Source organism: Arachis ipaensis, chromosome B5 (genome assembly GCF_059453495.1).
Source record: "Arachis ipaensis isolate K30076 ecotype BB chromosome B5, ASM5945349v1, whole genome shotgun sequence".
Lineage (NCBI taxonomy): Eukaryota > Viridiplantae > Streptophyta > Magnoliopsida > Fabales > Fabaceae > Arachis > Arachis ipaensis.
Window position 1 is genome coordinate 77743039 of NC_142440.1, and position 14489 is coordinate 77757527.

The 14489-nt window shown below is 39.3% G+C and overlaps 1 non-coding gene across 1 annotated transcript; it reads right to left on the reverse strand.

Moving 5' to 3' along the window:
- Positions 1 to 6208: 6208 nt before the first annotated feature.
- LOC148564692 (small nucleolar RNA R71) lies at positions 6209 to 6316 on the reverse strand. Its single transcript, XR_015884191.1, has one exon. It is a non-coding gene; the product is annotated as a small nucleolar RNA R71 (small nucleolar RNA).
- Positions 6317 to 14489: the final 8173 nt, after the last annotated feature.

Sequence of the window (14489 nt, forward strand, 5' to 3'; positions counted from 1 at the left end):
TCTGCAATTTACATTACTTGCACTTTAAGAATCTGCTTCTTTACTTTCCTGCTCTTTAATTTACTGCACTTTACCCCTCCCCCTTTACTTTCCAAGCAAATTTAGTTTCTGCAAGTTACAATCACTCAACCAAATCTTGATTCGCTTGACTAAATCAACCACTAAACAAAAATTGCTCAATCCTTCAATCCCTGTGGGATCGACCTCACTCATGTGAGTTATTATTACTTGATGCGACCCGGTACACTTGCCGGTGAGTTTTGTGTTGGATCGTTTTCAACACATCAACATTCCCTTATTATCTTTTGTTCCTGCAATTTCCCAAACTTCATTAGCACACACAATTCTATCTTAAGCTAACCAAAGATTCAGTTTGGGGTATATAATTGTTTTTTCGCTTAAGGCTAGTAATATGGTAAAATATAGAACAAATGGGATATAAAGGCTCAAAGTGGCTAACAAAGGTAATTGAAAGGGTAGGCTTAATTTGGATAAGTGAAATAAACAATTAATGGCCTCAATCATATGCAAACATATAAATATAATAAACATTGGACATATAGGATGAAACAAAATATAGATTACAATTATAGAGAAGTAAACACACAAGAATAAAATAATTATGGTTAAATAATGTAACCATGTAAATAAGTTCAAAATCTCACAGGTTGTGTGTTCTTTGGCTCAAAAACCATGTTCCAAATACAACTTCAAACAAGTTTTAACATAATTTTTTTTTCAATTTAAATTAGTGAAAATTTTCAAAAATAGAGTCCTAAAAAGAAATTTATTACTTTAACCAAGTAGTGACTAAATGCATAAAATCAAACAAACATGCAATTTAAACATGCAAATGCAATAATGAACAAACAAAGAAAATAGAGTATTAGTGTTGAAAAGAAGGTAACTAACCCATGGAGATCGGTATCGACCTCCCTACACTTAAAGATTGCACCGTCCTCGGTGCATGCTAAGATGTACAAGTGGATGGGGATTGTGGTTCCTCAGCTGGGGCTCTTTTTGTTCCTTTCCTTGCCGCTGGTTTGGGAGTAGCTTTCTCTTTACCCTTTGATGAGCGGATATTTTATACGCTTTTTAGGGTTAATTTCATATAGTTTTTAGTATGTTTTGGTTAGTTTTTTGTTTATTTTCATTAGTTTCTAGGCAAAATTCACATTTCTAGACTTTACTATGAGTTTGTGTATTTTTCTATAATTTCATATATTTTCTGGCTGAAATTGAGGGAGCTGAGCAAAAATCTGATTCAGGCTGAAAAAGGACTGCTGATGCTATTGGATCCTGACCTCTCTGCACTCGGAATGGAATTTTCGGAGCTACAGGAGTCCAATTGATGCGCTTCCAATTGCATTGGAAAGTAGACATCCAAGGCTTTCTAGAAATATATAATAGTCCATACTTTGCTCAAGGATAGATGACGGAAACTGGCGTTCAACACCAGTTCCATGTTGCAGTCTGGTGTCCAGCGCCAGAAACACGTTACAAGTTGGAGTTCAACGCCAGAAACAGGTTACAGCCTGGCGTTGAACGTCGAAAACAGCCCAGGTACGTGATAAGCTTTAGTCTCAGCCCCAGCACACACCAAGTGGGCCCCATAAGTGGATTTCTGCACTATCTATCATAGTTTACTCATTTTCTGTAAACATAGGTTACTAGTTTAGTATTTAAACAACTTTTAGAGATTTATTTTGTATCTCATGACATTTTTAGATCTGAACTTTGTAATCTCTGACGGCATGAGTCTCTAAACTCCATTGTTGGGGGTGAGGAGCTCTGCTGTATTTTGATGAATTAATGCAACTATTTCTGTTTTCCATTCAAACATGCGTGTTCCTATCTAAGATATTCATTTGCACTTAATTATAGAGAAGGTGATGATCTGTGACACTCATCACCTTCCTCAAACCATGAACGTGTGTCTGACAACCACCTCCGTTCTATATCAGATTGAATGAGTATCTCTTAGATTCCTTAATCAGAATCTCCGTGGTATAAGCTAGAATCCTGATGAGCGGATAATTTATACGCTTTTTGGCATTGTTTTTAGTATGTTTTTAGTAGGATCTAGTTACTTTTAGGGATGTTTTCATAAGTTTTTATGTTAAATTCACATTTCTAGAATTTACTATGAGTTTGTGTGTTTTTCTGTGATTTCAGGTATTTTCTGGCTGAAATTGAGGGACTTGAGCAGAAATCAGATTCAGAGGTTGAAGAAGGACTGCTGATGCTGTTGGATTCTGACCTCCCTGCACTCAAAGTGGATTTTCTGGAGCTACAGAACTCAAAATGGCGCGCTTCCAATTGCGTTGGAAAGTAGACATCCAGGGCTTTCCAGCAATATATAATAGTCCATACTTTGACCAAGAATTGACGACGTAAACTGGCGTTCAACGCCAGCCTTCTGCCCAAATCTGGCGTCCATCGCCAGAAAAGGATCCAAAACCAGAGTTGAACGCCCAAACTGGCACAGAAACTGGCGTTCAACTCCACAAATGGCCTCTGCACGTGCAACACTCAGGCTCAGCCCAAACACACACCAAGTGGGCCCCGGAAGTGGATTTATGCATCAATTACTTACTCATGTAAACCCTAGTAGCTAGTTTATTATAAATAGGACCTTTTACTATTGTATTAGGCATCTTTGGATTACCTGATGATCCTTTGATCACGTTTTAGGGGGCTGGCCATCTCGGCCATGCCTGGACCTTCACTTATTTATTTTCAACGGTTGAGTTTCTGCACTCCATAGATTAAGGTGTGGAGCTCTGCTGTTCCTCAAAGATTAATGCAAAGTACTACTATTTTCTATTCAATTCTTCTTATTTCTCTTCTAAGATATCCATTCGCACCCAAGAACGTGATGAAGGTGATGATTATGTGTGACGCTCATCATCCTTCTCCCTTATGAACGCGTGCCTGACAAACACTTCTGTTCTACATGAAATAAGCTAGAATGAATATCTCTTAAATCTCCTAACCGGAATCTTCGTGGCGTAAGCTAGAATGATGGCGGCATTCAAGAGAATCCGGAAGGTCTAAACCTTGTCTGTGGTATTCTGAGTAGGATTCAATGATTGAATGACTGTGACGAGCTTCACACTCGCGATTGTTGGGCGTTAGTGACAGACGCAAAAGGAGGGTGAATCCTATTCCAGCATGATCGGGAACCGACAGATGAATAGCCGTGCCGTGACAGGGTGCATGAGCATATTATTCACTGAGAGGAGGGGATGTAGCCACTGACAATGGTGATGCCGTTGCATAAAGCCAGCCATGGAAAGGAGTAAGACAGATTGGATGAAGATAGCAGGAAAGCAGAGGTTCAGAGGAACGAAAAGCATCTCCATTCGCTTATCTGAAATTCCTACCAATGATTTACATAAGTATCTCTATCTCTATTTTATTATATCATATTCGAAAACACCATTATCACTTTATATCCGCCTGACTGAGATTTACAAGGTGACCATAGCTTGCTTCATACCAACAATCTCCGTGGGATTCGACCCTTTCTCACGTAAGGTATTACTTGGACGACCCAGTGCACTTGCTGGTTAGTTGTATCGAAGTTGTGACAATTAAGATCAAAGCACCAAGCTTTGGAGCCATTACCAGGGATTGTTCGAGCCTGGACATCACAATTTCGTGCACCAAGTTTTTGGCGCCCTTGCCGGGGACTTAATTGTTCCTATTTGGCGCCAAGAATCGTCTGAGATCCCAATCCCGGCAACAACACCAAGTTTTTGGCGCCGTTGCCGGGGATTGTTTGAGTTTGGACAACTGACGGCTCATCTTGTTGCTCAGATTAGGTAATTTTCTTTTCGTTTTGTTTTCAAAAAAAAAAAATCTTTCAAAAATATTTTCAAAAATCTCTCATCTGTTCTCGAAAAAAAAATTATAAAAATGTTTTCAAAAATTTTATTCAAGATTTTTAAGAATGAATTCTAGTGTTTCATGAAGCATGTGAAGCCTGGCTGGCTGTAAAGCCATGTCTAAATTCATTTGGACTGAGGCTTGCAATTTGTTATCAAGAGCAACTTAGTTGTTGCTCATCCACCTGCTGCTGATCCATGATCACCTGCTGAAGCTTGGCTGGCCATTGGCCATGTCTAGTGTTTTGGACTGGAGCTTTCTTTGAAAGCTTGGCTGGCTAGTGAGCCATGTCTAATTCCTGGACTGAAGCTTTAGACTAAGAATGCAAGATTCCTGGAATTCATATTAAAAATTTTGGAATCCTTATTTTCCCTTTTCAATAAATTTTCAAAAAAAAATCCAAAAAAATTAGAAAATCATAAAAACCAAAAATATTTTTTGTTTCTTGTTTGAGTCTTGAGTCATGTTATAAGTTTGGTGTCAATTGCATATGCATCTTACATTTTTTCGAAAATTTTATGCATTCATGGTGTTCTTCATGATCTTCAAGTTGTTCTTGGTAAGTCTTCTTGTTTGATCTTGATGGTTTTTTGTTTTGTGTCTTTTCATGTTTATCATATGCATTCTTGAATTCTTAGTGCGTAAGCATTAAAGAATTCTAAGTTTGGTGTCTTGCATGTTTTCTTTGCATTAAAAATTTTTCAAAAATATGTTCTTGATGTTCACCATGACATTCAAAGTGTTCTTGGTGTTCATCTTGACATTCATAGCATTCTTGCATGCATTCATTGTTTTGATCTAAAAATTTCATGCATTGCATATTTTTCATGTTTTTCATAAAAATTTCAAAAATCAAAAAAAATATCTTTCCCTTTTTCTCTCATCAAATTCGAAAATTTGGATTGACTTTTTCAAAAATTTTTAAAATCAAATTGTTTCTCATGAGTCAAATCAAATTTTCAATTTGAAAATCTTATCTTTTTCAAAAATCAAATCTTTTTCAAAATTCTTAGTTATTTTCGAAAATTCCAAAAATATTTTTCAAAAATCTTTTTCTTATTTTTATACCAAATTTTCAAAAATAACATAATCAATTAATGTTTTGATTCAAAAATTTGAAGTTTGCTACTTGCTTGTTAAGAAAGATCCAAACTTTAAGTTCTAGAATCATATCTTGTGATTTCTTATGAATCAAGTCATTAATTGTGATTTTAAAAATTAAATCTTTTTCAAAAACTAATTTCTATCATATCTTTTCAAAAATATCTTCTCATCTTATCTTTTTCAAAAATATCTTTTCAAAATATCTTTCCTAACCTCCTAACTTCCTATCTTTTCAAAATTTGTTTCAACTAACTAACTAACTTTTTGTTTGTTTCTTAACTTTTTCAAAACTACCTAACAAACTCTTTCTCTCTAATTTTCAAAAATATCTTCCCTCTTTTTCAAAAATTTCTTTTTTATTAACTAATTATTTTTATTTTTAATTTTTAAAACTTAATTTTCGAAAATTACTAACATTTTTTCAAAAACCATTTTTCAAAAATCACTAACTCTTTTTCAAAATAATTTTCGAAAATTATCCCTCCCCCATCTCATTCTATTTATTCATTAATATCCTAACATCTCATCTCACCTCTCTTCCATCCTCACAGTTGTGTTTCTTCCATTATATTACATTCTTTGTCTCCCCCTCTTCTTCCACTCACACAGGAATCCCTATACTGTGGTATAAAGGATCTCCATTATTATTATTATTTTTCTGTGCCTTCTTCTTTGTCATATGAGCAGGAGCAAGGATAAGAACATTCTTGTGGAAGCAGATCCAGAACCTGAAAGGACTCTGAAGAGAAAATTAAGAGAAGCTAAAATACAACAATCCAGAGATAACCTTTCAGAAATTTTCGAACAGGCAGAGGAGATGGCAGCCGAAAATAATAATAATGTAAGGAAGATGCTTGGTGACTTTACTGCACCTAATTCCAATTTACATGGAAGAAGCATCTCCATTCCTGCCATTGGAGCAAACAACTTTGAGCTGAAACCTCAATTAGTTTCTCTGATGCAGCAGAACTGCAAGTTTCATGGACTTCCATCTGAAGATCCTTTTCAGTTCTTAACTGAATTCTTGCAGATATGTGATACTGTTAAGACTAATGGAGTAGATCCTGAAGTCTACAGGCTCATGCTTTTCCCTTTTGCTGTAAGAGACAGAGCTAGATTATGGTTGGATTCTCAACCCAAAGACAGCCTGAACTCTTGGGATAAGCTGGTCACGGCTTTCTTAGCCAAGTACTTTCCTCCTCAAAAGTTGAGCAAGCTTAGAGCTGATGTTCAAACCTTCAGACAGAAAGAAGGTGAATCCCTCTATGAAGCTTGGGAAAGATACAAACAGTTGACCAAAAAGTGTCCTTCTGACATGCTTTCAGAATGGACCATCCTGGATATATTCTATGATGGTTTATCTGAGCTATCAAAGATGTCACTGGACACTTCTGCAGGTGGATCCATTCACCTAAAGAAAACGCCTGCAGAAGCTCAAGAACTCATTGACATGGTTGCTAATAACCAGTTCATGTACACTTCTGAAAGGAATCCTGTGAGCAATGGGACGCCTATGAAGAAGGGAGTTCTTGAAGTTGATACTCTGAATGCCATATTGGCTCAGAATAAAATATTGACTCAGCAAGTCAATATGATCTCTCAGAGTCTGCATGGAATGCAAGCTGCATCCAACAGTACTCAAGAGGCTTCTTATGAAGAAGAAGCTTATGATCCTGAGAACCCTGCAATAGCAGAGGTAAATTATTTAGGTGAACCTTATGGAAACACCTATAACTCATCATGGAGAAATCATCCAAATTTCTCATGGAAGGATCAAAAGCCTCAACAAGGCTTTAATAATGGTGGAAGAATCAGGTTTAGCAATAGCAAACCTTTTCCATCATCCACTCAGCAACAGACAGAGAACTCTGAACAAAATACTTCTAATTTAGCAAACTTAGTCTCTGATCTATCTAAGGCCACTGTAAGTTTCATGAATGAAACAAGATCTTCCATTAGAAATCTGGAAGCACAAGTGGGCCAGCTGAGCAAAAGGATCACTGAAATCCCTCCTAGTACTCTCCCAAGCAATACAGAAGAGAATCCAAAAGGAGAGTGCAAGGCCATTGACATAAGCGCCATGGCCGAACCTGTGAGGAGAGGAGAGGACGTGAATCCCAAAGAGGAAGACCTCCTGGGACGTCCAGTGATTAATAAGGAGCTTCCCTCTGAGGAACCAAAGGACTCTGAGGCCCATCTAGAGACCATAGAGATCCCATTGAACCTCCTTATGCCCTTCATGAGCTCTGATGAATATTCCTCTTCTGAAGAGAATGAGAATGTTACTGAAGAGCAAACTGCCAAGTTTCTTGGTGCAATCATGAAGCTGAATGCCAAATTATTTGGCATTGATACTTGGGAAGTTGAACCTCCCTTGTTCATCAATGAACTAAGTGATCTGGATCAACTGATATTGCCTCAGAAGAGACAGGATCCTGGAAAGTTCATAATACCTTGTACCATAGGCACCATGATCTTTAAGGCTCTGTGTGACCTTGGTTCAGGAATAAACCTCTTGCCCCTCTCTGTAATAGAGAAACTGGGAATCTATGGGGTGCAAGCTGCTAAAATCTCATTAGAGATGGCAGACAGCTCAAGAAGACAGGCTTATGGACAAGTAGAAGATGTATTAGTAAAGGTTGAGGGCCTTTACATACCTACTGATTTCATAGTCCTGGATACTGGAAAGGAAGAGGATGAATCCATCATCCTAGGAAGACCTTTCCTGGCCACAGCAAGAGCTGTGATTGATGTTGACAGAGTTGAAATAGTCCTTCAATGGAATGAGAACTCCCTTGTATTCAAAACTCAAGGATCTCCCTCTGCAACCATGGAGAGGAAGCTTGAAAAGCTTCTCTCAAAGCAGAGTCAACCAGAGCCCCCACAGTCAAACTCTAAGTTTGGTGTTAGGAGGCCACAACCAAACTCTAAGTTTGGTGTTGAACTCCCATATCCAAACTCTATGTTTGGTGTTGGAGAGTCTCAACAAAGCTCTGCACATCTGTGAGGCTCCATGAGAGCCCACTGTCAAGCTATTGACATTAAAGAAGCGCTTGTTGGGAGGCAACCCAATGTTTATCTAATTCTTATTTTTATTGTTTTTCATGTTTTCTTAGGTTCATGATCATGTGGAGTAACAAAATAAACAAAAAAAATCAAAAACGAAATCAAAAACAGCAGAAGAAAAATCACACCCTGGAGGAGCATCTGTCTGGCATTCAAACGCCAGAACAGAGCATAGTTCTGGCACTGAACGCCCAGAATGGGAGCATCCTGGCGCTGAATGCCCAGAACAAGCATGGTTCTGGCGTTCAACACCAGAAATGGCAGCAAAGGGGCGTTGAACGCCCAAAATGGGCACCAACCTGGCGCTGAACGCCCAGAGTTGTGTGCAAGGGCATTTTGCATGCCTAAAGTGGTGCAGGGATGTAAATGCCTTGACACCTCAAGATCTGTGGACCCCACAGGATCATCTCAGGATCTGTGGACCCACAGGATCATCTCAGGATCTGTGAATCCCACAGGATCCCCACCCACCTCACCCTCTATCTCTCCATTCATGACCATCCCTTCTGTTTTTCATCCACCACTCACATCCATACACACATCCCTCCATCTCCTCCATATCTTCTTCTTCTTCTATTCTTTCTTCTTTTGCTCGAGGGCGAGCAACATTCTAAGTTTGGTGTGGTAAAAGCATAGCTTTTTTGTTTTTTCCATAACCATTGATGGCACCTAAGGCCAGAGAGGCCTCTAGAAAGAGAAAAGGGAAGACAAAATCTTCCATCAAGGGTCTATAGCTCAGTGGTAGAACATTTGACTACAAATCAAGAGATCCCTGAGACACCTCAGGGGATACATTTTCTTCCACACAATTATTGGAAGCAACTAAGGGTGGAACATCAAGAGCACTCCATCATCCTTCATGAAATCAGAGAAGATCTAAAAGCAATGAAGGAGGAGCAGCAAAGGCAAGGAAGAGACATAGAAGAGCTCAAGGACATCACTAAGGTGGACTCATTCCTTGTTCTTACTTTCTCTGTTTTTCGTTTTCTATGTTATGGTGCTTATCTATGTTTGTGTCTTCATTACATGATCATTAGTAGTAGTAACTATGTCTTAAAGTTATAAATGTCCTATGAATCCATCACCTCTCTTAAAAAAAAATGTTTTAAATCAAAAGAACAAGAAGTACATGAGTTTCGAATTTATCCTTGAACTTAGTTTAATTATATTGATGTGGTGACAATGCTTCTTGTTTTCTGAATGTATGCTTGAACAGTGCATATGTCTTTTGAAGTTGTTGTTTAAGAATGTTAAATATGTTGGCTCTTGAAAGAATGATGACTAGGAGACATGTTATTTGATAATCTGAAAAATCATAAAAATGATTCTTGAAGCAAGAAAAAGCAGCAAAGAACAAAGCTTGCAGAAAAAAAAATAGAAAGAAAAAGAAAAAGCAAGCAGAAAAAGCCAATAACCCTTAAAACCAAAAGGCAAGGGCAAATAAAAAGGATCCCAAGGCTTTGAGCATCAGTGGATAGGAGGGCCTAAAGGAATAAAATCCTGGTCTAAGCGGCTAAACCAAACTGTCCCTAATCATGTGCTTGTGGCGTGTAGGTGTCAAGTGAAAACTTGAGACTGAGCGGTTAAAGTCAAGGTCCAAAGCAAAAAAAAAAGAGTGTGCTTAAGAACCCTGGACACCTCTAATTGGGGACTTTAGCAAAGCTGAGTCACAATCTGAAAAGGTTCACCCAATTATGTGTCTGTGGCATTTATGTATCCAGTGGTAATACTGGAAGACAAAGTGCTTAGGGCCACGGCCAAGACTCATAAAGAAGCTGTGTTCAAGAATCATCATACTGAACTAGGAGAGTCAATAACACTATTCGAAATCTGAAGTTCCTACAGATACCAATCATTCTAAACTTCAATGGATAAAGTGAGATGCCAAAACTATTCAAGAGGCAAAAAGCTATAAGTCCCGCTCATATGATTGAAGCTCTGTTTCATTGATAGTTTGGAATTTATAGTATATTCTCTTCTTTTTATCCTACTTGATTTTTAGTTGCTTGGGGACAAGCAACAATTTAAGTTTGGTGTTGTGATGAGCGGATAATTTATACGCTTTTTGGCATTGTTTTTAGTATGTTTTTAGTAGGATCTAGTTACTTTTAGGGATGTTTTCATAAGTTTTTTTGTTAAATTCACATTTCTGGACTTTACTATGAGTTTGTGTGTTTTTCTATGATTTCAGGTATTTTCTGGCTGAAATTGAGGGACTTGAGCAGAAATCAGATTCAGAGGTTGAAGAAGGACTGCTGATGCTGTTGGATTCTGACCTCCCTGCACTCAAAGTGGATTTTCTGGAGCTACAGAACTCGAAATGGCACGCTTCCAATTGCGTTGGAAAGTAGACATCCAGGGCTCTCCAGGAATATATAATAGTCCATACTTTGGCCAAGAATTGACGACGTAAACTGGCGTTCAACGCCAGCCTTCTGCCCAAATCTGGCGTCCAGCGCCAGAAAAGGATCCAAAACCAGAGTTGAACGCCCAAACTGGCACAGAAACTGGCGTTCAACTCCACAAATGGCCTCTGCACGTGCAACACTCAGGCTCAGCCCAAACACACACCAAGTGGGCCCCGGAAGTGGATTTATGCATCAATTACTTACTCATGTAAACCCTAGTAGCTAGTTTATTATAAATAGGACCTTTTACTATTGTATTAGGCATCTTTGGATTACCTGATGATCCTTTGATCACGTTTTAGGGGGCTGGCCATCTCGTCCATGCCTGGACCTTCACTTATGTATTTTCAACGGTAGAGTTTCTGCACTCCATAGATTAAGGTGTGGAGCTCTGCTGTTCCTCAAAGATTAATGCAAAGTACTACTATTTTCTATTCAATTCTTCTTATTTCTCTTCTAAGATATCCATTCGCACCCAAGAACGTGATGAAGGTGATGATTATGTGTGACGCTCATCATCCTTCTCCGTTATGAACGCGTGCCTGACAAACACTTCTGTTCTACATGAAATAAGCTAGAATGAATATCTCTTAGATCTCCTAACCGGAATCTTCGTGGCGTAAGCTAGAATGATGGCGGCATTCAAGAGAATCCGGAAGGTCTAAACCTTGTCTGTGGTATTCTGAGTAGGATTCAATGATTGAATGACTGTGACGAGCTTCAAACTCGCGATTGTTGGGCGTTAGTGACAGACGCAAAAGGAGGGTGAATCCTATTCCAGCATGATCGGGAACCGACAGATGAATAGCCGTGCCGTGACAGGGTGCGTGAGCATATTATTCACTGAGAGGAGGGGATGTAGCCACTGACAACGGTGATGCCCTTGCATAAAGCCAGCCATGGAAAGGAGTAAGACAGATTGGATGAAGATAGCAGGAAAGCAGAGGTTCAGAGGAACGAAAAGCATCTCCATTCGCTTATCTGAAATTCCTACCAATGATTTACATAAGTATCTCTATCTCTATTTTATTATATCATATTCGAAAACACCATTATCACTTTATATCTGCCTGACTGAGATTTACAAGGTGACCATAGCTTGCTTCATACCAACAATCTCCGTGGGATTCGACCCTTACTCACGTAAGGTATTACTTGGACGACCCAGTGCACTTGCTGGTTAGTTGTATCGAAGTTGTGACAATTAAGATCAAAGCACCAAGCTTTGGAGCCATTACTAGGGATTGTTCGAGCCTGGACATCACAATTTCGTGCACCAAATCCATTGGCAGCATCCTTGAGAATCCGGAAAGTCTAAACCTTGTCTATGGTATTCCGAGTAGGATTCTGGGATTGGATGACTGTGACGAGCTTCAAACTCACGAGTGCTGGGCGTAGTGACAAACGAAAAAGGATAGTAAATCCTATTCCAGTATGATCAAGAACCTACAGTTGATTAGCCGTGCGGTGACAGCGCACCTGGACCATTTTCACTGAGAGGAAGGATGGTAGCCACTGACAACGGTGATCCACAAACACACAGCTTGCCATAGGAGGGATGTGCGTGCGTGAAGAAGAAGATAGGGAGAAAGCAGAGATTCAAAAGACAAAGCATCTCCAAAACTCCAACATATTCTCATTTACTACATAACAAGTAACCTTTAATTCATGCTCTCTTGTTCATTTGCAAGTCAATTGATAACCACAAATTAATATCCTGACTAAAAGTTGCAAGATAACCATAGCTTGCTTCAAACCAACAATCTCCGTGGGATCGACCCTTACTCACGTAAGGTATTACTTGGACGACCCAGTGCACTTGCTGGTTAGTTGTGCGGAATTACATAGTGTGAAGTAATTTTCGTGCACCACCCTTCTTGGTGGCCATCCTGAAAAGGAAAAAAGGAAAGTAACCTTTAAAGCTAAGGGTAGAGCAAGGAAGAGAGCGGGAAAGGTGGTAATCAATGCACAATAAAGAAGAATGACGTTAACACATGGGCATGACTACATGTGAAAAGTTCATCAATGGAAATATAGCAAGTGCATGTAATGACAATTAAATGCAAGATGTTTATTGGCATGCTGGCAAATGCATGAGTAGCATAGATCAAGCATTCAATGTCCAAATTAGATTACCAAGTCTTTCAAACTATCAACATGTTTGTAATAACAATTATATTTAATTAATAAAACATAAAAAGGGTTTTGTGAAAAGTAAGCATTTAGAGTAGTAGAATAAAACAAATCTAAAAATAGTGCACAATGCCATATGGGCTTTTTCACAAACACATAGCAAGCATGGTAAATAAGCTATTGAAAGTATTAAATTGAACATGCAAGCAACCCTTTAAAAAGAAATATATAATTGTCAAACAATTCCTTTAATAATCCACAAAAATATAGAAAATAATGACCCAAATAAATTTCTAACACCAATGAAAATAATGCAATGAATGAAAGTATGCAAATAAATTAAAATAAAATAAATAAAAAGAAAAATAAGAAGAATGAGAAGGGAAAGAAGGGAAGAAGAAGTAAGGAAGAAATAAGGAAGGAAAAGAGAAAATAGGATTTGGGGAAAAGAAAGATAAGATATTTTGGCTGATCTGGATATTCTGTGTGCCGCATGTGACGCGGACGCATGGGTGACGCAGTCGCGTGGTGCGCGATAAGGTCAGGTGATGCGGACGCGTCGGTCACGCGATCGCGTGACCTGATTTGTGCGATTGGCCCGAGTGCAGCCTCGCGGTCGCACAACTCTCTGTTCGAAATTTGGTATTGCCAAAATCCAGGGTGACGCGGTCGCGTGGTCGACGCGATCGCGTGAGTGGCCATCATGGGGATATGACGCGGACGCGTGAGCCATGCGTCCGCGTGGTAAGGCGTGTGCGATCAGCACCAGTCCAGCACCACTCTCGCACAACTTTTGGTCGTGCACCCTTTCTTACGTCGATTTTCAGGTCACGCGGCCGCGTGAGTGACGCGGATGCGTCAGCAACGCGGTCACGTGGAATGATTTATGCTAAAGGCATGCCTCCAGCCACGCTACCGCGTGACTCTCTGTTCGATTTCTCTTCTTCACAACGCACATATGACACGGACGCGTCAGTGACGCTACTGCGTCGCGTGCGTGCTTTTTTTTTATATAATGCAGTATGCAGAATGCAATGCTAATATGAATGTTATGCAAAACTCCAGGTTCAATACAATAAAATAAAATAAAACTCGAAAACAAATAAAACTAAATAAAAATGTAAAAGGAACGATCATACCAAGGTGGGTTATCTCCCACCTAGCACTTTTAGTTATTGTCCTTAAGTTGGACATTTGGAGAGTTCTTTGTTATGGTGGCTTGTGCTTGAACTCATCCAGGAATCTCCACCAATGTTTGTAATTCCAATGGCCTCCGGGATCCCAAACTAGGCGCAGAAAGCCTTCAAGTAAGTTAAAGCAAATGACAAGACCCCAAGAGTGCTGATTTCTAGATTCAATTCCGGGGTCCCAGACCTTGTCTTTGCACCCATCTTCTTGTTGATCATCATTTTTCCACTTGGGTGGTGAACAGTCGGAATTCTCACTGAGACATCCAAACAGCTTCCTAGACCCATTCAGTTGAGCTTTATACCAACCTTTGCGTTTAAACTTAAAGCTTCCAACCATAATGAACCTTGCTGGACAATTCTTACCACTGACCATCTTCCTCTTACTCTTTATGCCACAAAGAGCTCTAAGTTGACCATCCGTCTCCACTAGCCCATATCCAAGTGGAATTAGAAAGCTAAGGGATATGAATTTTATCCACTTGAATGTTGTGAAGGATGATGGCAACTTAGGGGGAGGGGTCTCCAATAACTTCGGCAAGGTGATTTCCAGCTCCACTCCCTTGTGCTCTTCTTTGACAACTTCCACCTCTTTGCAAGCTTCTTCAATTTTAACCTCTTCCTATTGGTAGCTTTCTTCCAGTTCAATCTTTTCTTCATTGCTCACCAAGGGCATGGGAGGCTGTGCTTCTGCTTCTTT